We start from the raw sequence: 21,906 nt of genomic DNA, 5'->3' as shown, positions 1-21,906 counted from the left end.
GCCCGAATCGTTCAAAAATGGAGGTTGCTTATGAACAATTCTTCGCCGGAATACTCAATCCGCTGTTCGTTTCAGTGTATGCGCCAGGGTCTGTTGAAACTGCATGGTAAGGTGGAAGCGGGCGTTTTAAAAGATGCGCTAAGCTCACCCATAACCATACTATATTTAACGCAGGACCGAAGATTTGGTACTGGCTTGTTGACTTCCCAGCCAGCCGCTGTGTGCCTAGTGGCCTCGTTTTATCAAGGTTGATCTAGTTGCTTACAAGATCAACCTTGCCTGAGAGACCACTGTTTGGTTGTCGCAGCGTGAAACACTGTGGCCTCACTGGCCAACAGAACCAACTGTAAAACACATTCAGTAGAACACATTCTTGGGCAAATTGGGACATAACGGTGATAAAAGTAGAACGCGACTGAGCGCTTGCTCCGTCGGCCTCGTCTTGTCATTGTCTCAGTAGCGCTCTAATTTTACCAACGGCAGAATGTTTCGTAGTTACGCAAGTGCCCCGCAGACTTCACCCTAAAAAAATATTTTGGGCATTGGGTACGATCATACACGTTGCATACTTCAAGCCTTGAAGTTTCAAACTCTTCGCACGAAGAGCAAGGCGCTACTTAAGAAGCGGGTGAAAAAAGAGGTGAATGAGTGTAAGAAATATTTCTAAATACGCAACGCCGGTGAACTCATAAATCTGATCCGGCGTCGTGTTCGTGCCGTCCCGGGCCGGCTTACATCGATCGGACTAAACGAGGAGCGGCGAAAACACTGCGGGTAATAAGCGCGTTGTGCGGGCCTCCTGGAAACGCGTGGCGCGCTAATTAGGTAGCTTAAAGACCTTGATAATTAGCAACAGTCGGCCTTGGTTTTCGCGGAGATTTTCAGCGGCCTCACGGAAACCAGACGCTGCGCCATACTGGCGTCAGCGATCATTTTGGTTTCGAAACGCCAACCTAAGCTGAAACCGGAGATTGTGCGAAATCACCCCTAATGGAACGGCATCGGGTCATCATGATACCGGCAATAGCTTGTACAACCTCGTTCTTTTTCATTTCCTTTACGGTGCGTTCAAAATATGCATGTATTTATGGTGTAACTTTGTATGTATGTGTGTGTGTGTGTGTATCTGCGTATTCTGTCGTGTTTTTCATTTACTTTATAGCCTCAAGGCTTAATGGGTAAGAAGCATGTTCACGCTATATCCGGGAAGCTATAGTGTTGCCCCCCATACACACTCTAGCAAGGCAAGGTAGGTACGACCATGGCTCCACCTATGGTAGTAAGTGTCTTGCGGCTAATGCAGGCCTGCCACCGTCAGACGTTTTCTTCGAGGGTCCCATTGGATGTTCATAAAAAATGGTGTTCGTCAGCCGGAGTCGTGTCAGCGGAGGAGGTTGGGCCTTTCATATGTCCGTGTTAGTAACACTTCCATTCGTGCGTGTGGACCCGAGTAAGCGCCACCCTCAATCGAATGCTCCGTATACATAAGACAACCTCCTCCATCCTGGTGAGGTCGAGGGGGAAGAGAACCGAACAAGTAGGCACAAGAGCATGCGTTTGGTGTCGCATGTCCCAGATTAAAACCATTCGTGTCGCCCAAGAGTCACTTGGTAACTGGGTCGGTGTTGCTGACCGTGGCAACCAGAGCAATCATTTTTCTAGTTATTGTGAGAGGTGTCAAACGTGCAAAATTAGCGTAGACTTCCAAGAAATCGTGTCATGGATATTTTATACTAGGTACACCGTCCATTTTTTCCTTAATCATTTACTGGTGCCCCTTACAAAGAAAACTGAATGCAGGAACTTTAGCATTCATTTAACACAGAATAGGACTTTGTCCACCCATATTGATACCACCTAAACAAAACCTTCAAAAGACTTGGTTACCTACAGCGCATCCTGCGTGTAGCGCCAAGGAAAACAAACTTTTAACTGCCTAAGCCTTAGTGCGTCCTCTAATTCAATAATGTTCTGTCGTTGGAATCCACAAAAGGCAGCCGATATTCCAAAATTGTATTTAACACATACCAAAGCGGTCCCGCTCATCTGCAACAGACATAGCCAGTAATTATCATACGAGTTAGCGTCAGACGTTACAACGTGGTACTGGGGCAAGACGAGTTACCCCAGCCACAGCTAAGTCCGTTGCTGTGCTTAGTTTTCTATGTTCTTGTTAAGCTTACACAGCGAAATTTACGTCTTCCTACATGCTCTGCAAATGGCATCAAGTTATCGCCTCAGAGATCTTGGCAAGTTGCAGAACCACCCTCCCCGCCGGCGTGGCGTCGTCTGCCTCGGGTGAGCGCGCGTAAGAAAACCCGTCCCCTTACAAGGTCAGTGCGCATTTTGCTAGCGTGGGCTTGATGCGTTTTGAAAATTCGTGTCGAGGCGTACTTGACTTTTGGAGTGCATGATAATAAAAGCTCCCGTCACGGCCAGCCAAGGCAGAGTGTGTTTTGGTAACCAGCTCGAAAGCGTTACTGAGCTCGTTAGAGTTGTCCTGTTGTCACAAGCCTGTGGGCTAAAACAAAGTTTTTTGGTCTCGCGTTATATTGAACAGTTCAAAGGGACAGAAAATCAGTATTTGTAGAGAATTCAGTCTCTATCCTAAATGAAAAAGTATCTCTTGAAACATCTTCCACCGAATCTCTTTTTCTGAAAGGGCCCTAGAGCATTTGAAAGCAGAATTCTTATATTTACCAGTTTTACGGATGTTGTCAAAATTAATGCTTGCCACCATGGCAGTGAGCCATGCGGTAACATACTTTTACCTGTACGCAGGACGAAACGAGGTAATTAAAAGCTTCTCCCCAACTCCACATTTCGGATTTCAGGAAGTTTCACGCCAAATTAAAATTAATGCCGCCTACTTATTTAAAAATGTCTTGTGGTTACTCTACAACGCTACCTTTCATATGGGCGTGATGACATGGCCTCCTTGCAGTTCGGCCTAGGGCCTTCCGTTGTCTGGACGCAGGCAACTCTCTTCTGGAAACAGTTGGCTAGCCACAGTACCTCGACGACACGGGCCGCACTCGTAAGCTGCCATTGTAAGCTCCCTCCTCCAGATTGTTGCTATTGGGTCTAACAACATTGTTTGTTGCCGCCGCTCAGAAGGCCTAAAATTCTTCTACACCTCAATTATTAGCAGCGGAGCTGCTGTACCAGCCGTAAATTCGGTGTTGGAGGAAGAAATACCGAGAAAATGCGGAGCGCTCGTGAGCGCGTGCCTCGCGGCCACTGTCGAGCGTTCCCGGCACCGCAGTAGTAGCTTTAGCAAAAAAAACCTGGCAAAAACCACGAAGAGCTAGAAAATGCCCACTGCCTGTGAACGAATGCCTCACTGCGACCGCCGACTCCCCGGCTCGTGGAGTGGCTTTAGTAAAAACAACAACAACAAAAAAAAACTCTACCGTTGTCGCAAGCGCTACCGCGCATGTGATTCTTGGCATGAGGAACACGACGATGTCGATGCATGTGGCGATGACTACTACCACAGTGCAAAGCAATGACGGAATATGTAAATAAACAATTTCAAGCTTGTACAAATGTCCGGTGATGTGTACTTCAGTGCTCACGTATAAAGAAATCCTGCCGCTTGGCAATAGTTCAAGCCTTGCGCGACGTAGTGCAAGCTTTGCCAGTTGAGCTGGTGGAAGTCTTCAATGCTGAGGATGACTTTGAATCCACCATTCGCCACGAAGAAGGCGACGACCTCTTCGATGCATATGACGACGATTACTAGCATCGAAATTATGAAAATAAACAATGGTACTGAAAGCTATGTGTCCGGTAGTGATATTTATAATAGCTTCCCTATTAAAGTATTCCTCGTGAGTGCAAACTTCTTTAAAACTTTCACCGCATCTTTATTTCACCGTGTTTGTAGTCATTACAAAAGTACCTAAACATTGCTACATCACCCTCTATTCACACCAGGAACCAACACACGCTAAATATATCCACCGCGGTGGCTCAGTGGCTATGGCGTTGTGCTGCTAAGCCCAAAGACCCAGATTCGACACCGGCCGCGATGGACGCTTTTCTGATGGAGGCGAAAGCGAAAACGCCCGTGTGTTCGCGATTTCGGCGCACGTTAAAGATCTCCAGGGGGTCAAAATTAATCCAGAGCCCTCCACTGCGCCGCGTCTCGTAGCCCAGATGGGGCTTCGCCGCGTTCGACATCGGCTTGAGATCTCTGGAGTAACCAACTTTGATCTATCGCGACATTTCGAGAGTTTGCTGCAGGAGACAACAACTTGGTGTTGTGCGCCGAGCTAACCGATGATGCCATCGTGGATTAAGTGACCGCGCTGCCACAAAGCGACTCCGACTCCGACGAAGACCCTTCCGACCGCCCGCAACCGCCAACGTAAGACATTGCGAACGCTTTGGCCTTGTTTTTCAATGTTTACAAAAAAAAAAAAAAGAACGCGAGGCTTGCCGATGTGCAAGCAGACGTTCTGACACGAAGGAGAAATTTCCGGCCAGGAACCATTCGCGACTTCATCAGTCCGATTTAAATTAAATAAAATTCGTTTTGCGACTCACGAATTATTCGAACTGCTCTTTCATTCGGTCTATTTTTCGTTCCCCTTCAAGTCCGGAAAACCCGTTTGCTACTGCATGTATACAGGGTAAATGGTTCTGAGTGATTTATATGGCTCCCGCCGAGTTTAGCTTAGTGAGACGAAGACAGCTCTGCTGTGTCATAAGGCTTGCACGGTTGGGCAAGCTGGCTTTGATTTTTTTCGTTTGTTTCCATTGTAGGACATTTGTTGGTTGATTGAGGGTAACCTCCGATCATAGCACATACCCATACGGGGAGTGGCCTACCTGCCTGAAAGATTAAACTTTGGAAGATTGAACTTTAGATACAAAAATAAAAAATAAAGCAAGCTAGATTTATCGAAAACCAAGGTATGAAAGAACAAGAAAGAAAGCAAGCAAGCAGGAAAGAAAGAAAGAAAGAAAGAAAGAAAGAAAGAAAGAAAGAAAGAAAGAAAGAAAGAAAGAAAGAAAAAAGAAAGAAAGAACGAACGAAAGAGGACGAAAAAACCTTTAAACGTAACAGGACAGTCGGGTAAAAAAGGAATGAAGAAACTGCTGCGTAGCAGGGCTGCCGACCTGTTGCGGCAACAAAGGAATGGAAGGCGAACCCAACAGCGATATTCCGTTCCAAGAAACGTACAAGCCAGGCAGTTCAGTTGCGATGTAGAACGTTAATTAACCGTGTTGATATGCCGCCCTTTGCCCCCTCATCATCATCATCATCATCACCAGCCTATTTACGCCCACTGCATGGCAAAAGCCTCTCCCATTATTCTCCAATTACCTCGGTCCTGTGCCAACTGTGACCAATTTATCCCCGCTAACTTCTTGATCTAATCTGCCCATCTAACTTTCTGCCGCCCCCTGCAGCGCTTGCCTTCTCAAGGGATCCACTCTGTTACCCTTAATGACCAGCGGTTACCTTGCCTTCGCATTACATGCCCTCCCACGTCCATTTCTTCTTCTTAATTTCTACTAATATGTCTTTAACACCAGTTTGCTTCCTGACCCACTCCGCTCTCTTCTTGTCCCTTAATGTTACACCTATCATTTTCCGCTGCATTGCCCGCTGAGTCGTTCTCAATTTAAGTTGAACCCTCTTAGTGAGCCTCCAAGTTTCTGCCCCATAGGTGAGTACCGGTGAGATGCAGCTGTCATACACTTTCTTCTTCAGCGACAATGGTAGGCTACTATTCATTATCTGAGGATGTCTGCCATATGCTCCCCACCCCATTCTGATCCTTCTAATTATCTCTGCCTCATGGATGGGATCTGGGGTCACAGCTTGGCCTAAGTAGATATATTCGCTTACCACTTCCACTGCCTCGCCACCTATCTCAAACCGCTGTGCTGTCCCGAGGTTATTGTTCATTACTTTAGTTTTCTGCATATTAATTTTAAGGCCCACGGTTCTACTCTGTACGCCCAGTGCGGAAAACATGCTTTGCAATTCGTCCCCCGCGTTACTTAGCAAGGCAACGTCATCAGCAAATCTGAGGTTACTGAGGTATTCTCCATTAACCCTTACTCCCACCTGTTCCCAATCCAATGTTCTGAATACTTCTTGTAAACATGCTGTGAATAACATTGGAGAGATTGTGTCTCCTTGTCTGACACCCTTCCTTATAGGTATTTTACTGCTCTCCCTATGGTGGATGATGGTAGCTGTAGACCCATTGTAGATATCCTCTAGTATTCTTACATAATGCTCATCTACCCCCTGGTTCCGTAATGCCTGAATGACTGCTAGGGTTTCGACCGAGTCAAATGCTTTCTCATAATTTATGAAGGCTGTATATAGGGGTTAAGTATACTCAGCGCACTTCTCTATCACCTGATTGATCGCGTGAATATGGTCCATTGTTGAATAACCTTTACGGAACCCTGCTTGTTCTTTAGGTTGACTGAACTCTAAGGTTGCAGAGATTCGGTTAGCGATTACCTTGGTAAATACCTTGTAGACGACTGACAGTAAGCTGATCCGCCTGTAATTTTTCAAGTCCTTCATGTCGCCTTTCTTATGGATTAGGATGATGTTCGCGTTCTTCCAAGATTCCGGTACACTTGCGGTCATTAGGCATTGCGTATAGAGGTTTGCCAGTTTTTCAAGTACAATTTCTGCGCCATCCTTCAAGGGGTCTGCTGTTATCTGATCCTCACCAGGTGCTTTGCCGCCTTTCATTTCTTTCAAAACCTTCCTTACTTCTTCGGTCGTTACTGGTGGGATGTCTATCTCCTCTGAACTACTGCCTCGTTCGGCATTATCCTGGATGTCCCGGCTACTGTACAGATCCCTATAGAACTCCTCGGCCACTGTAACTATTTTATCCCTATTTGTGATGACATTGCCTTGCTTATCCTTAAGTGCATACATCTGATTTTTCCCCACGCCAAGACGTCTCTTCACTGCTTTCAGGCTACCTCCGTTCTTTTCAGCGTATTCGATCCTCCCCATATTATACTTCCGTATGTCAGCTGTCTTACGCTTATTGATTAACTTCGAGAGCTCCGGTAGTTCTATTCTGTCAGTTGCGGTAAAGATTGTCATGGTTTGCCGTTTCCTGATTAGATCTTTCGTCTCCTGTGAAAGTTTACCAGTATCCTGTCTAGCCATAGTGCCCCCGACTTCTACTGCACACTCCGTGATAATGCGTGTAAGGTTGTCGGTGGCTTCCTGTGTCGTAAGCTCAGCTTCCTCGTTAAGAGCGGAATATCGGTTCTGCAGCGCGATCCTGAATTCTTCTACTTTACGTTTTACTGTTAGCTCATTTATCGACTTCTTTCGTACTAGCTTGTTGCGGACCCTCCTCAAATCTAGCCTAATTCGAGATCTTACCATACGGTGGTCACTACACCTTACCCTTCCGAGCACTTCCACATCCGGCACGACGCCAGGGTTATCGCGTAATATGAGGTCTATTTCATTTTTGTGCTTCCCATTCGGACTCCTGCAGGTCCACTTCCGACTCTGCCGTTTACAGAAGAAGGAATTCATTATGCGTAGGTTATTCCGTTCTGCAAGCTGAACTAGTGGGTCCCCCCTGCTATTTCTACAGCCCAGACCATGGTTCCCAACTGCCTTGTCTGCAGCCTGATTCTTGCCTACTTTAGCATTGAGGTCCCCCATAACTGCGGTATACTGTGTTTTTACTTGAGCCATTGCCGATTCCACATCTGCATAGAAGCGTTCCACTACTTGGTCGTCGTGGCTGGATGTGGGCGCGTAGCCCTGCACCACCTTGAGCTTGTATTTCTTATTGAGCCTAATTACAAGACCTGCTGCCCTTTCGTTAACGCTATAGTATTCTTCTATGTTGCGAGCTATGCTTTTATTGACTAGAAATTCCACTCCCAGTCCTCTTCCCTCCTCTAGACCACGGTAACATAGGACGTGTCCATTTTTCAGCACCGTAAAGGCTTCGCCTGCCGTCTAACCTCGCTAAGCCCTATGACATCCCATTTAATGCCCTCTAATTCCTCGAACAACACCTCGAGACTTGCTTCGCTCGATAAGGTTCGCGCGTTAAACGTTGCCAGGTTCAGATTCCATTGGCGGCCTGTCCGGATCCAGGGATTCTTAGCACCCTCTGCTGCGTCACAGGTCTGACCGCCGCCGTGGTCAGTTGCTTCGCAGCCGCTGGGGACTGAGGGCCGTGGGTTAATTGGCGTATTCATGGAAGGTTGTGGTCGTTACTACACCAGGGTGGTTAATCCTGCTCTGGTGAGGGAGTGCATTACCGGCAATGGTCGCCGGGGTCAGGCCGCACCCCAAGCCCCTTTGTGCAATTCCATCAATAAGCGGATTTTTTTTTTAATCCGGTGGGAATTGTCCGGCACCGGGATTCGAACCACGGTCCTTCTGCACGCGAGGCGGGTGTTCTACCTCTACGCCATCGCTGCACGCTTAACCATACCAAACCACCTTAATTTACGAAAGAAGCCTAGAATTGACCCAAATCAACATTTTACGTTAACACTTTGCGGCGTATCTGCTCGCTTCTCTCTGAATGTCGCCGGAAGACGGCAGTCTTCTGCAGCCCCTGCCATGTAACCGGCTTTCCTTTCTCCGTCCCCCCCCCCTCTCACGCTGTGCCGCTGTTATCCCGGTTCTCCCATGATAAATGTAACAGAAGTTTGCTGAATTCAATTCATTTTTCCCGCGTTCGCACAAAATTTACGTTTTCCTTTTACTTTTTGGAGGCTTTCACAGGGATAGTAAATATAAAATCGCGATATTACCTCTCTATCACCCCACAAACAAAATATTCATGCAGGAAAAAGAGCAGCGAGAGTTTGGCATCTGAAAACAGGTGTAGATGAGACTAACGCAATCTCTGTGGACGTCTTGATGCACCGGAACCGTACACAGTGGCAGTCATCATCGGCTCAAACCCCTAACTTGTTGATCTTTCTATCAGTATGACTGTCAAAAACACAAACCCCACGACTGCAGAATCAGCAGCCATCGACCTGGTTACAGCCTATGTAGGGAAAGGAAAGATTTTCGCATTGTCGTGAACTCCAAAAATACATGCCAAGGACATGTAAATGGGATAATATGAAGGACACCGGCTAATATCCTCGCAAGCATTAATAAAAACTCCGACCGAAGACACAACCAATCATACACTCCGGGACACCAACGCACTGAAGGGAAACGAGGTTGCTTATCAGATCACCGGCCATTTAATGAACTGAGCGGAGATTAATACGCTAGGCGTCCCCCCTCTCCCTTATTATTACGGCGAGGGGCTTACAGCCGTAAGACTCAGATACTCTCCGCGCACCAGAAACTTAGCACAAAAGAAGTTAAATCGTGGCGACAAATTCAAAAGAACACCCATAGAGATCTACGTATACATACAGCTGAATGTACACGTAACAATATCAATACAGATGGAGGTGAAAAGCAAAAACACCCGTGTGTACAAGCTTTCGGCGTATGTTAAAGAACCCCAGGTGGTCAAGATTAATCCGGAGCCCTCCACTACGGCGCGCCTCATCGCCTGCGTTGCATCGGTGCGTTAAACCTTACAATCAATCAATCAAAAATATCAATACAATATCAGGACGTCCAGCAAGAATTTGTAAAGAGGGCATGGACGGCGAGTCGCAGCCTGGGTATCACGGAATAAGGATGTCCTCCTCTCTACCGGGCGAGGGCCCTGCCATCAGCATCTTCGTTCAGCAATAAATGCTTATTTTCTGTCTCTCTTCCCAAATGCCGCTGGTAAACCCATATTATACCCTATACATTATAATGTGCGGGTACATGAACACGCAGTACACCGCTATAGGAGAAGCACAGCAGTGGGAGGCAGCTGTTGCCCCGCCCCCCCCCCTCCCCCCCACACACACACCTGGAACTGCGAAAACTAACCAGAATCGTGAAGTGGCAAGATGCACCGTGGGCAAGATGGGTCCCTTGAGGACCCAAACCATTGCTCGAATTGTACCAGGATTCTTGAACCCTGTAATCCTAATATTCGACTGCGCAAAAAACTGAGAGTTTCCTTCCACCGTCAACCCGTCCCTTTCCGATGAGCAGTGGGAGATACTGCTGTCCACCTATCGACCTGAAGACCAGCTCCTGCTTGGGACCAGGGCTACCGTAAGCCTGTACAAAACATGTGCTCTTGGACTGAGGAACCGCTCTCACATGATTGCTCAATAACGTTTGTTCTTCTCTCTCTCTCTCTCTCTCTCTCTCTCTCTCTCTCTCTCTCTCTCTCTCTCTCTCTCTCTCTCTCTCTCTCTCTCTCTCTCTCTCTCTCTATCTGTCTATCTATCTATCTATCTCTCTCTCTCGCTCTCGCTCTCTCTCTCTCTCTCTCTCTCTCTCTCTCTCTCTCTCTCCCTCTCTCTCTCTCTCTCTCTCTCTCTCTCTCGCTCTCGCTCTCTCTCTCTCTCTCTCTGTAGTGAATATATCGAAATGATGTTTCTAAGGAAGGGATTATAAGAAATAGGATACTGATGATAATTATGATGAGCTATATTTATTCTTTTCCTCAACCTTCCCTTCTTTCGTGGCCTTCTGGTCCTGGTTCATTGCTTTCGGCTCTCAACATCTACTTAACGTGGATAAACCCCTCTGCTTCCTTTAAACTCTTAAATACTGCGGACACTTATTCACTGTCAATTTTTGTCTTTTTCTCTCAAATCTTTCTATCCGGCGGTCATGCACTACTTCGAGATATTGTAAAAGCTAAAACCGTTATGCTTGCTCTAGCTTTGTTTTCTCTGAGAATTATAAGTCAACGCCGGGATAGGGCATATAAGTTTAAAAAACCCATTACCGGTAATAGCTTCAAGCTAGCCCACAGTCTTTTTTTTTATTCCAACAGCACTCAGCCGAGACATTCTTCCAAAGGATAAAACATAAAAAAAAAATTATTGAACGACCACGATCAAGCGATGGATGGATATGCGGCGGCTGAATTTTAACTGTCCCAGCTGCCACAAATGCCCCTATTTTTCTTCTGTTGTGCTCTGCACCATTAGGCAGTAGAGTTCCGAAAGAAGTTTCTGACGAAACTTGCAGGCATTTACACCTAATTAAGTCATCTACTGCTGAGCGTACTTTCGGTGACTAATTGGACAAAATCTTTTTTTAATATCCTTGCTTGCGCTCTTAACTCCAAAAAGGGACGCGCTGTTGAAAAGAGGAGAATAGGGGAGGAGCGAAGTGCTTTGATTTATACGCCAGGCAACTGCAAAGTTACGTTACTCCCTCCATTGAAACTGCTGTTCTCGGTGGTGTGCCTGTCCTTGAGTTCAGGTTGTGATGTCCGACCTAAGCGAGACATTGTGGAGTCAATCAATCAGAACCAGCCTACTTGCCGGCCCAAGGAGCTTTGACAATCGAGTTTTACGACGAAAATGGTAGTAGTAGTAGTAGTAGTAGTAGTAATATGTATGTATGTATTGTTGGATAAGGCGTACTTAGCCTTGCATAACTTCCGGCAATTGCTCCGCCCAATCGTCCCCAACACGATATTAGAGACACGCAAAGTCACCACACCTCACTTAGTCATGTCGACTGCAAGAATCCCAGCAGGAGACCAGACACCTTTTTCCGTGATCTCCATAAGCCAGGAGTGCCCCGTGCTACGTCGGCGGACATTGTATTTCCTAGGCACCACTGGATTGTGCGAAGAGACGAAAATAGGGTTCCCGTTTGATATATGCTTCTTTCATAATTGTTAGCAGTCCATTTTTCACATGTCTTTGTCGCTTGCTGGCTATTTGTTCGTTTAAAATAATCAAAAAGATACTACCACCGTTTCCCACGTTAGCGTCGAAAATCCATCCAGGCGAGTAATAACCACCCTCGTACAGACAAGGATGGCGGCCACATAACCGTTTATATACCCACGCCTTGTCGTTTATAAATCAGAATGAAGAGGGGGCCAATATGTTAGCCACACAAGAAAAATAGTAATAACTGTCTGTCCGACAATTTCGAGCACGACGTGCAAGAAAATACGCTTTTGTGCCCAACTGTCGGATAGTGATTTTTTCAGCTACAACACCCATCGAAGTTACCCAAGGGACTCATTAATAGCCTATACTACTGTGTTTACATTAACATGTATGTGCCTGCTGCACTGCTCATTTCGCCAAAATAGGGAACACAGGCTAGGCTCCTCACCTTCTCATACCCACAACAGCGCGCACACAGGAAGGACAAAGGGAAAGAAAGCGACTGGACGAGCGCTTTTCCCGTCGCCTTCTTTGCCTTTGTCCTTCGCTGTGCGTGCTGTTAGTGAGGATAATCAATCTGTACCGACCCACCCAATTGTCTGTCTGTTCGTCTCCCCCTTTCTCCTTTATCGCACACCCCCGAGTACCTCTTTTACTACCAAGGAAAACAACAGGAAAGAAAGTACTCCCGCTCCACAAGCGCTTAAGAACAACCAAGTGCAGTTCCTTGCGATGCGAAAATATATGTAAACAGCGAAGGGGGAATACGAATAGCATTTCAGAAAAGAGCTAACGACAGGCTGCAACAACATTCCACCCGAAGAATGGCGATACAGCGTGGATTTGCAGGGCAAGCACTGAATCTTCTTGTAAGAGTGATACGGACGGTTCACTAATGCACGCGTTTCCTTTTTTGTTTTCTGAGGAAGTTTCATGCATTTAAGGTAGACTGCAAGGGAACTTTGGCTAAGGACTCCTCTCACTGGGCGGGTGCGACTAACATTACCACCTGGCTGCTTAAAAACGTTTACTTCCCTACCTCCTCCTCAAGCAGCTACCGGTCATGATGCAGCGTGACGCCGGACCACACAGTAATTGAAGAATGAAGCAGAATTCAGAAGAATCATTGTGTTAATATTGTGCCTCATGTCGACGAGCTTACATTACACGCGTGCTCCATTTGGCGCTACAACAGCGGCCCCACGACCAAGGAATCTCATAGACGAGGTTGTCCACACAGTCGCAGCAGCTTGTCGTGTGCTTTGCTACCACAACCAACCACTCCACCAGTCCTCCCTAAGACGACTTTCACCTCATATTCCCCTCCCCCTGTTCCTCATCTCCACCCAACGCAACCTTCATCGCATTGCCTTCCAGTATGTTCGCCCACAGCCAGAGCAAGCCCAGTAGCGCTACGTCACTGAGCCAGCCCCCTTTTCCAGGTGATGTCGCTCCCCTCTACCCTTCCCCCTCTTCTCATTCGCCACCTTTCAGTCTCCACTCCCATTTCTTTCTTCCCATACCCCACTCTGCCTTCTCAGTTTACCCGTTACGCACTCTCCCTGCTTCCTGTCTCTCCACACAACGCTCATCCTCCCTCATTACCTTCCGCGTCCACCCCCTCCGCTTCCCTCTCCTCTCGCCCCTCTTCCCCTACCCCATTCACCCCTCCTGCTTCCTCATCCACCCCTGGTCACCCGACACAACCTTGTGTACTTGACTCACCGGTGGTGCTGCTCACGAATACGTCACTAATGGGTGACCGCTGTGTCACCAGTAAGTTGTGGGTGACGGGTCGCCGGTCAGTGACCAACCCGCTCGTCACATGATACACCCGTGACCTACAGGTTGGTTGCTATATTTGTACATTACTGGTGGCTGACCACTGGCAGTCCCATTGCCAATGAACCCGTTACTAACAAGCGCGTAGACCCACTTGTAATATTTCAGCTTGAGCAAACGCGAACTTTTCAGGCTTGCCTGGCCCAGGTAGGACTACCAGATTTTTAAAACAATATCATTTTTTGTGAACAAGCAATGCACAAAAAGGCGGAAACTAGCGAGGATAGTGGAGTACGAGCGCTGCAGTCGACGCTCATTGTCAATACGTAGAAAGATTGGTGCAAAAGGAAGCGTGGAAGCAGCCGTAATTATTAAGTACAATGCACTTCTTAAGCGACCCTGAACCTGCGTCCACCGGCGATTTCCGCATTACATACCCACGTGGGGGATTGGCCAGGAATCTCCTCGTCTTCCTTGGCAACGGGGGGAGATGGGCGCGCGCTGCCTGGCCGCTGACATGGCACATACCCACGTGGGGGATTGGCCAGGAATCGGGCGTGAGAAGGGCTAATGCACCCGCTTAAATGCATCTTTCTTTCTTTGTAGTTGTGTGTGTGTGTGTGATCTCTCTTTCGCGAACATTACCGAACCGCGCAAATTCAACTCGTGCATTCGCACTTTCATATTCTTCCCCTCGGGGAAATGCGGGGAATTTTTTACACGGATATGTAACAAAACACATAGTTTAATGAACGCCGGCAGTTGCGCCCATGAAGTAGGGGCGCAGCTTTATCGATCGTGCTGCTCTATGGCAAATTTCTCAAAATTATTTAACGCCTTTATCTTTAACTTAAGCCTGGTTATGTCCACCGCAGGAGGAAGGCCTCTCCGAAAGATTTGCAGCAACGGCTATCGAGTGCCTGAAGGGCGATAGGATTGTATAATCATTGGGACGTTTTTAGCAAATGTACTCTACCAGAGTTGCGAAATCCTCGTCTGGTGAGGAAATCCTGTTTGTACCAGGGAGCCTCACCTAGCATAGTTTAGCCTATCTAGTACAGCCTCCCGTGGTATCCGGCGCCGTTGTATACCGGACCAGGCCGCATTTAGAACCTGGTACAACGCTCTAGAGGCGTAGTATGGAAGGTGCATAGAGCGCTCTAGGAGAGCAGCAACGCTTCCCCCGCGCTTTGTTCTTCCGCAAAGCGCCTTTTTTAAATGCGAATGCATTTCTTAGCCGCAGGTTGTCTTGCGTCGTTGAGCGGCGTGCGCGTAGCAACAGCTGTGGCGCGCGCCTAGCAACCGGAGCAGGTGCGGAGTAGCGGAGGGCAAGGGGAGAGGAGGAGCGCGCTCGGCGTGTGAGGGCGCTCGCATCGCGGAGCTCGGGCGGAGTAGCGGAGAGTGAGTGGAGAGGAGGAGCGCGCTCGGCGTGTGAGGGCGCTCGAATCGCGGAGCTCGGGGCGGAGAGAGAGCTCGCGCGCGGGCTGGCGCGGGTCTCTCTCTCCTCTCCGCGTACCCCTCTCCGCTCGCTGCGCATATAAATGCAGGGAGCGCGCGCCTCTCTCCGTGACTGCTTGCCGACTGGCGCCTTAATAGCGATGGAAGTCGGTGAAGTCGAATCCCTCGCGGCAACGATACCGCAAAGAAGAATTCGGTGCACCCAATGCCTTCGCATTTCCGCACGATCCCCTTCGGGGAGGTGGGGGGATTGTTTTTTCCCTTGAACGACTAGTCAGCCAATATTGGTCACCTCACCCAGGGATAGAACTACCCCGGCCCAAGCTGCTCGTTTTCTTTTTTGTCCTTTTGCCTACATTCGTTCTTACTTTTTGTCTGTCAGGAATGTATTTTGACACCTCCACCCACAGAACAGCATTTTTATACCGTTAACTTGGAACGATCGTTAAAGACAATGCACGTGCCAAAAGGAGCGCCCATTGGCCCCATCGGGATGGCTGTTCACGGTGGCCACTAATAGTGCCAAGATAAGTGTCTGGCCGCGAAGCAGTCAATTGCAGTATACAAAATTCTGATCTTGACAAAACAGGTCTTTTCCACTTATACCACATCAATACACGATACCTTTACAATGCATGCTATTTAATGAAAGTGAAATATGTTACAGCGTTTCACCTTGTGCCTGGTGGATTAAGATACCGTGCGGCCTTCCCAAAAGCCCATTTGAGTAAATATTACCCCGGATAAAAAGTATCATGTCTTTCCTAAATTCTGTTTCTCCCTGTCTTTTTTTTTTGTTCCTTCTTATTCTTCCGTCAGGGTCTTCGTTATTTTCTTCATTGCTTTTTTTCTTCCTTCCTTCCATCCTTTTTTCTTCGTGCCGTCCCTTCTTTAGATCTTTCGGCCTTTATCCCTTTTATATCTTCTTTCTTTCTTTCATCTCTGCTTTGTTATTTGGTTCTGTTTTTGTTGTTTCATTTTCTTCACTCTACTCCTTTCATTCTATCGTACATCCCTGTACATAGATAATTTATCAACCTTCGTTTCTTTTACAGTATGTAGTATCGTGAATATAATGGCATATTTGAATAAACGGTCGCGATGACGGTTGCAAGCTCGAACTAGAAGTTGAGTATTGCAAAATCGAACGTTTTTTTCGGACATTAGCAGTGAAAGAAAAAATGCAGATGAATGAACTTTTGTGGTAAAATCAAAACAGGCAAGCGGAATGAAGTTCGGGCATCGTCCCCGGTATTACCCCGTGCTCACTAAGACGTGTATTTACACAACGGCTGGTTCGGCCAGTGTAGGATGCAGTGCAAGTCAACGGGATCTAAATTGGCCAAACCAGCCGGTCTATAAACACACGCCTTACTGAGCACCAGAGTGATTACCGGGATCGATGCGCACACGTATTTGACAAAGCACTGCTGTTGATGCGCCTGTAGTGCATACTTCGAAAGTACCGACGTTATGTTCGCCCAAAATGTCCTGAAAACACTCAAGGTACTTGAAGAAAGAACGAACTGCGTTAGTCAACCGTCCCTTGCACCGTGTGATTAAGAAGTAGCCTATATACGCGCCATTTTGGTCTCTGTGTTCCCGTTAGCCTATGCTTCTTATTCATTTGTATTCTGCATGGCCTAGCCACGCCACACTTAAATCGGATATATAATTTGCGGACTTGAGTAGTGAGCTCAGCTTCAGTAGTGAGCTCAGCGCCTGTCTTCTGTACGTTTCTTTGCCCCCGTGGTATAACCCGCTGTGTTAAGGAAGTGGATTGATTTGATTGATTGTAGGGTTTAACGCGCCGACGCAACGCAGGCGATGAGGCGCGCCGTAGTGGAGGGCTCCGGATTAATTTTGACCACCTGGGGATCTTTAACGTGCGCCGAAATCTCGTACACACGGGCGTTATTGCTTTTCGCCTCCATCAGAAACGCGGCCGCCGCGGCCGGGAATCGAAGCCGCGACCTCGTGCTCAGCAGCGCAACGCCTTAGTCACTGAGCCACCGCGGCGGGTGTGTTAAGGAAGTAGCAACGGCCTCCCCAAACTTGCCTTATCTCCTTATCCATCCATCCATCCATCCATCCATCCATCCATCCATCCATCCATCCATCGCAATCCTTATCCCCACCTCTCTCTCTCTCTCTCTCTCTCTCTCTCTCTCTCTCTCTCTCTCTCTCTCTCTCTCTCTCTCTCTCTCTCTCTCTCTCTCTCTCTCTCTCTCTCTCCTCTCTCTCTCTCTCTCTCTCTCTCTCTCTCTATCTATCTATCTATCTATCTATCTATCTATCTATCTATCTATCTGTTATTAAATTAGTTTAAATTTTATTCCCCTGTCTTTCTATGTTGACCAGTGTACTTCCGTCGATTCCATGTTCCCCTAAGCCCATTAGTTTATTTTTTCGGCACTCGAGACAATTAATGAAAATAGGGCTCAACGACTGGCAATTGTATTTAACATTGGCTTCATTCATTTAATAGTGAGTGCCTGGCGAACATTGGTGTAATACGTACTTCTCCGACCGGAATGCATAATGTTGAGAATACATCTGCAAACATGAATCGGAAACGTTTCCAGATAATTAGCCTCTCCTCTTTTCGCCTTTTCATTTCGCATTGCCTTAAGGTGTCCAAGATTAATTGGCGAGAATCGTGCACTTGCGGAACAATTATTCACAGATGCATCGAAGGCTACGATAGCCTGTCGGAGCGGCGCCACTAGAACCAAATGAAGCAACTGGAGCTAACGCCTGCCCACGAAGGGTATATTAAAAGCATTTTTGCTTTGGAAACCCCAATTTTGACCTTGGAAGCAAATCAAATCCGTGAGCCCCTAAAAATGGCTTAAATACACACGTAACCTACAAAAATTATGGTTAGAGGCACTTCAGATGTAATGTGCAGTACAACACAAAGGTTCGCAAAGGTCCGCTAAAACTTGGAGATCTGTAGCGTTAGCATAGTGTATTAAAGTATGTACAGCCACCCTCAGTGACACAGAACAAACTAGTCGATATAAATTTGGTTTTTTTTTATGGAAGACGTCGTCTGTTCTTCATGTCCGCTCCCTTATTCAATTTATACGCCAGGATGATGATAATATATGAGACTTTCTCACAGGCATCGTTATGGTTCGCGTGAAACGTGATTATGCTACTGTGGTAAGCCTAAAGAGCGTAAAACTATAACAATTTACTACTGGCCTCTTTAATGGCGTTGTTCTTTCCATTTGCTGGCGACAACAAGAGTGAATCCCTGCATCGAAGCACAGCCAAATCCCATGAAACCCGACGTGGTGGCTCAGCGGGTTCTTCTGCTGCGCACGACCACGCGCGTTTGATTCCACCCATGTCGCACGTTTCTCTAATAGAAGGCTTAGAATAAAAACAAAAAAAACAGCCTCTTGATCTTTCAGCGCACGTTAAAGATCCCTAAATTATTCCGTACACCTCCAGAGTGCTAGCTGTACGTACACCTGCAGTAGGTAGGCGGCGGTGCAGCTTTCGCGCTAGAGAACGTCGAATTTTATTTTTGCCAACGCTATCCGCCGAGAGTAATCGAGTTACGTTCGAGTAACCCTATCGTGAATATTTTAGGTCACATAATGTTTGCTTCGTAGACATGTGAGTTCCCCTTCGTACGAGTCGTTGTTTGCCTCACCTGTGCACAGATAGGGTGGATAGGGGATCGATTGGTTGTCAAAGGGAGAAGGACTCGCAAGGTTCAGCAGCATTTGCTTAAACAAGGTTGGATGACCATGCGGTACTATCTTCTATTTATTTTTGTATTTTAGGTGGATACATATATGACCGCATTGGAAAGGAACGGGGAAACAACACTGAAACCGATCGGGAGAATCTCGAGGACTGCTGCTGAGAGCGGTCTAGACGCGCGAGGTACACCCATACCTGGTAAAGGTTACTACGCGGTATCTGGAATACATTCCGGCGTTTAAATTGTGAGCATTTAGATTACAAACCTTAGTTTCTGTTAGGCTTTTAGCGAGGTAACAGTAAGAATTCCCCGAGAACTTATCTCTGCTTACGTGCTTTGAAGGCGACAGCCTGGTGATTATCAAGGGCAGCATAACTTCTGCATCGTGCTCGCGTCTCTTTCTTCGCTCCCATTTCGTCGTTTTTTGACGCAAATTGCTCCGACAGGCAGACTGACCGCGATTCAAGTAGCCCATTCACCACAGCCAGAGCTCTCCTCCGCGATCACCTGTTGAACTCACGTGTCGTCGCCATCACCCATCACAGGGCACGAACCAACCAAATTCTTGTTTCCCCTCCGGTGGGGGTAGCATTCGTGTAGACTAACGCCCTAGGCTCTCGCTCCAGTGTATAGAGACCTGGAATCAAATCCCACGCGAACAGAAGTGTGTTTCCAGGTATTTATTTTCTCCTTACAGCGGTGACGGCTTCGCTACCATTCACGTTGACGCCGACGACGGCGGTCGCTTTTCGCGTTTGCTGACTCATCTAAGTCTTTTGCCTTAGTGTGTACCTAAGGCAACCAGCCTGTGTTCAGAAGCACATGTTGCAAAATCTTCCATTGGAATTTATGCTGTGAAGTAGTTGATTAACAGTTTACATCGGCATTTCAGTTAGTTTAATTAAATTGTCTGTAAAGCATTACTTACCTCTTAAAAGTTTAAACAGGGAGTGCAACTAGTCCTAGCGATACTGCAACACCTTTTCCCCGTTTAGAAACACTGATGTCATTCTAATCGAATGCCGTGTACACGACCCTCACTTTGAAAACTTGAATGCTGAGCATTAAAATTTACCCTTTGGTTTTGCTTTTAAGAGGAAAACAATAAATTTAAATTTTTACTCGTAATTGCCAACAATGGTGACACATATTTGCCGTCATAATATCGCGCGTTCCTACCCATGAAGAAATTCGTATCATACAGTCCGTGCCGGTCTTATGGGTGGGCGAACGGGGGGGGGTCGCACAGCGCGCCAGCGAGAAGGGGGCGCCAACCTGCACAGATCCCGCCGCCCCCCCCCCCCCCCCTTTCCATCTGGGTTCTCTCTCTTCGACTTCCTCTGTCTTCCGTCCATCACAAGAGAGTTCGGCGGTGCACTTTGAATTGAAGGAGAAACTACGTATGTTCAAATCATCTGAAAATGTGGGTGCGGAGGAGAAATTGTATCCAGAGAAATTAATTGTAGCAGACGATCAGAAAATGCACCTAGGAAGGAGACAAATGAGCTAGCAGGCGAGCAGAAAACCCGCTTTCACAGTTTGTGATCGTCTGCTACACCATTTGGCTCCTTAATTTTTTCAACCGTGCATCCAAACGCGCGTTTGGCTCTGAATACCCCAGGTGGCACCGTCGTTCCAAGATCAACTTGCGCTGGCTCGCACGTCCAAATCAGCCGCCATATTCCCATAGGAGAAAATAGTTTTTTTTATTTTTTTCGAAATAAATAGGTAAGTACCGCCGTTCGTCCCGGTGTCAAACAAAATAGATCACAAAATGCGATCTTCGTGTGGAGTTTCAGCGTGAACAGAGAGGCGGTTCGCTCAGAAAAATTTTTTTACCGTTTTAACCAATTACCGTTGCGCCAACCTGTATAAAGTTTGCCTTACAACACTTTTCGGCGCCCTAACGCGTTTCAAGAACAAAACTTATGCCTAAAGGGCGCCTTGTCGCAAAGTTCTCGGCCAGAAAACTAAGCTTACTTAAGGTATAAAAAGGGGACGCAGAAAATTGAATTGATCTCATTCTCCTTTAACTTTATTGCTAGTATTAGTGTGTGGATTAATAAGAATAAGATATCACACAATGGTCTGTCTACTCGGAAAGAGAGGTTGCATTCCCAGGGTGTGGCGTTAAATTAGAGCCCGGGTTGGTTTTCTTTTTTTTTTTACGCAAGGAGTACAAATCTTTATGTATTGACAGAGGCTGATGTTATGGGCCTCGCCCCGTGGAAGGCATCCCTAGTCTGGGATTCCTTGACTTCGATCGAAACCTCTTTCCTCCTGTGTTGCAAACAGACTGAAGAAAACTTTCTTATGGCAACCCGTGGCTACAGGTGTATTCTTGTATGCACATTTCTAAACAGGGCTATTTAATAAAGAACAGAAAGAGAGAAATACTAAAATTACTGGCGTATGGGGAAATTTTTCAAAGAGAAACAGTAAAGACAAAAATATGCCCTTGAAATTACAATGAAAAGCCTAAGCATGGTGTTCTAACCTTTGTCTATATTTGCTGCAGCGGTCGTCTCTTGAAGTACTCGGGGTCACAACCAAAACAACACCAAATACTTACGAATAAATGGACATCAAAGGAGCTTGTCTTTATCCAGGCTTCTGGGACCTTCTTCCCATTTTGAGCCGCGAAGCAGAGTTTTATTTGTTCTTTTTGGTGGCACTGGGCTGCGCAGGACATATTATCACGTTTATCCTCAAAGTAACAGTTTGTCAACTCTGCACGTCTATATGGGGGACTTTTTCTTTGCCACCCTCTTCATTTGAAGATATTTTGAAGCCCGACGTAGCTTTGTTCCATTTGTCTATCTGACAACCCGCGTCGTCTAGCCTAGCAGACCTCGCATGCCCAATAAAGATATTTCTCTCTGTATCTATCTTTGTGCAATACATTAGCGGTGCAACGGCTCCAGCTGCCTTTATAACACATCAGTTTTGCGCGGACAATCTATTTTCCGTGAGGCTCAGATAATTAGATCATGCCACACGGGAAGACTTGTGCGGACAGCCTCCGTTTCCCGCAAGTGCTTTGCCCGGGGCCATTCCATCCTTCTTAATCAAACTGAGGCTTACCTTCCGATCAATCTTGGTATCGGATGTGTGAGCTAGCGGCAGCTTGAATTTTCCCAAACACTAAAGCGAATTTCGAAATGTCTTCGATGCCCTTCGGTATGTGGCGT

This window comes from Haemaphysalis longicornis, unplaced genomic scaffold, assembly GCF_048455015.1.
Source record: "Haemaphysalis longicornis isolate Haplotype H1 unplaced genomic scaffold, Haemaphysalis longicornis Haplotype H1 scaffold_4, whole genome shotgun sequence".
Taxonomy (NCBI): domain Eukaryota; kingdom Metazoa; phylum Arthropoda; class Arachnida; order Ixodida; family Ixodidae; genus Haemaphysalis; species Haemaphysalis longicornis.
This window is presented reverse-complemented; position numbering follows the sequence as displayed.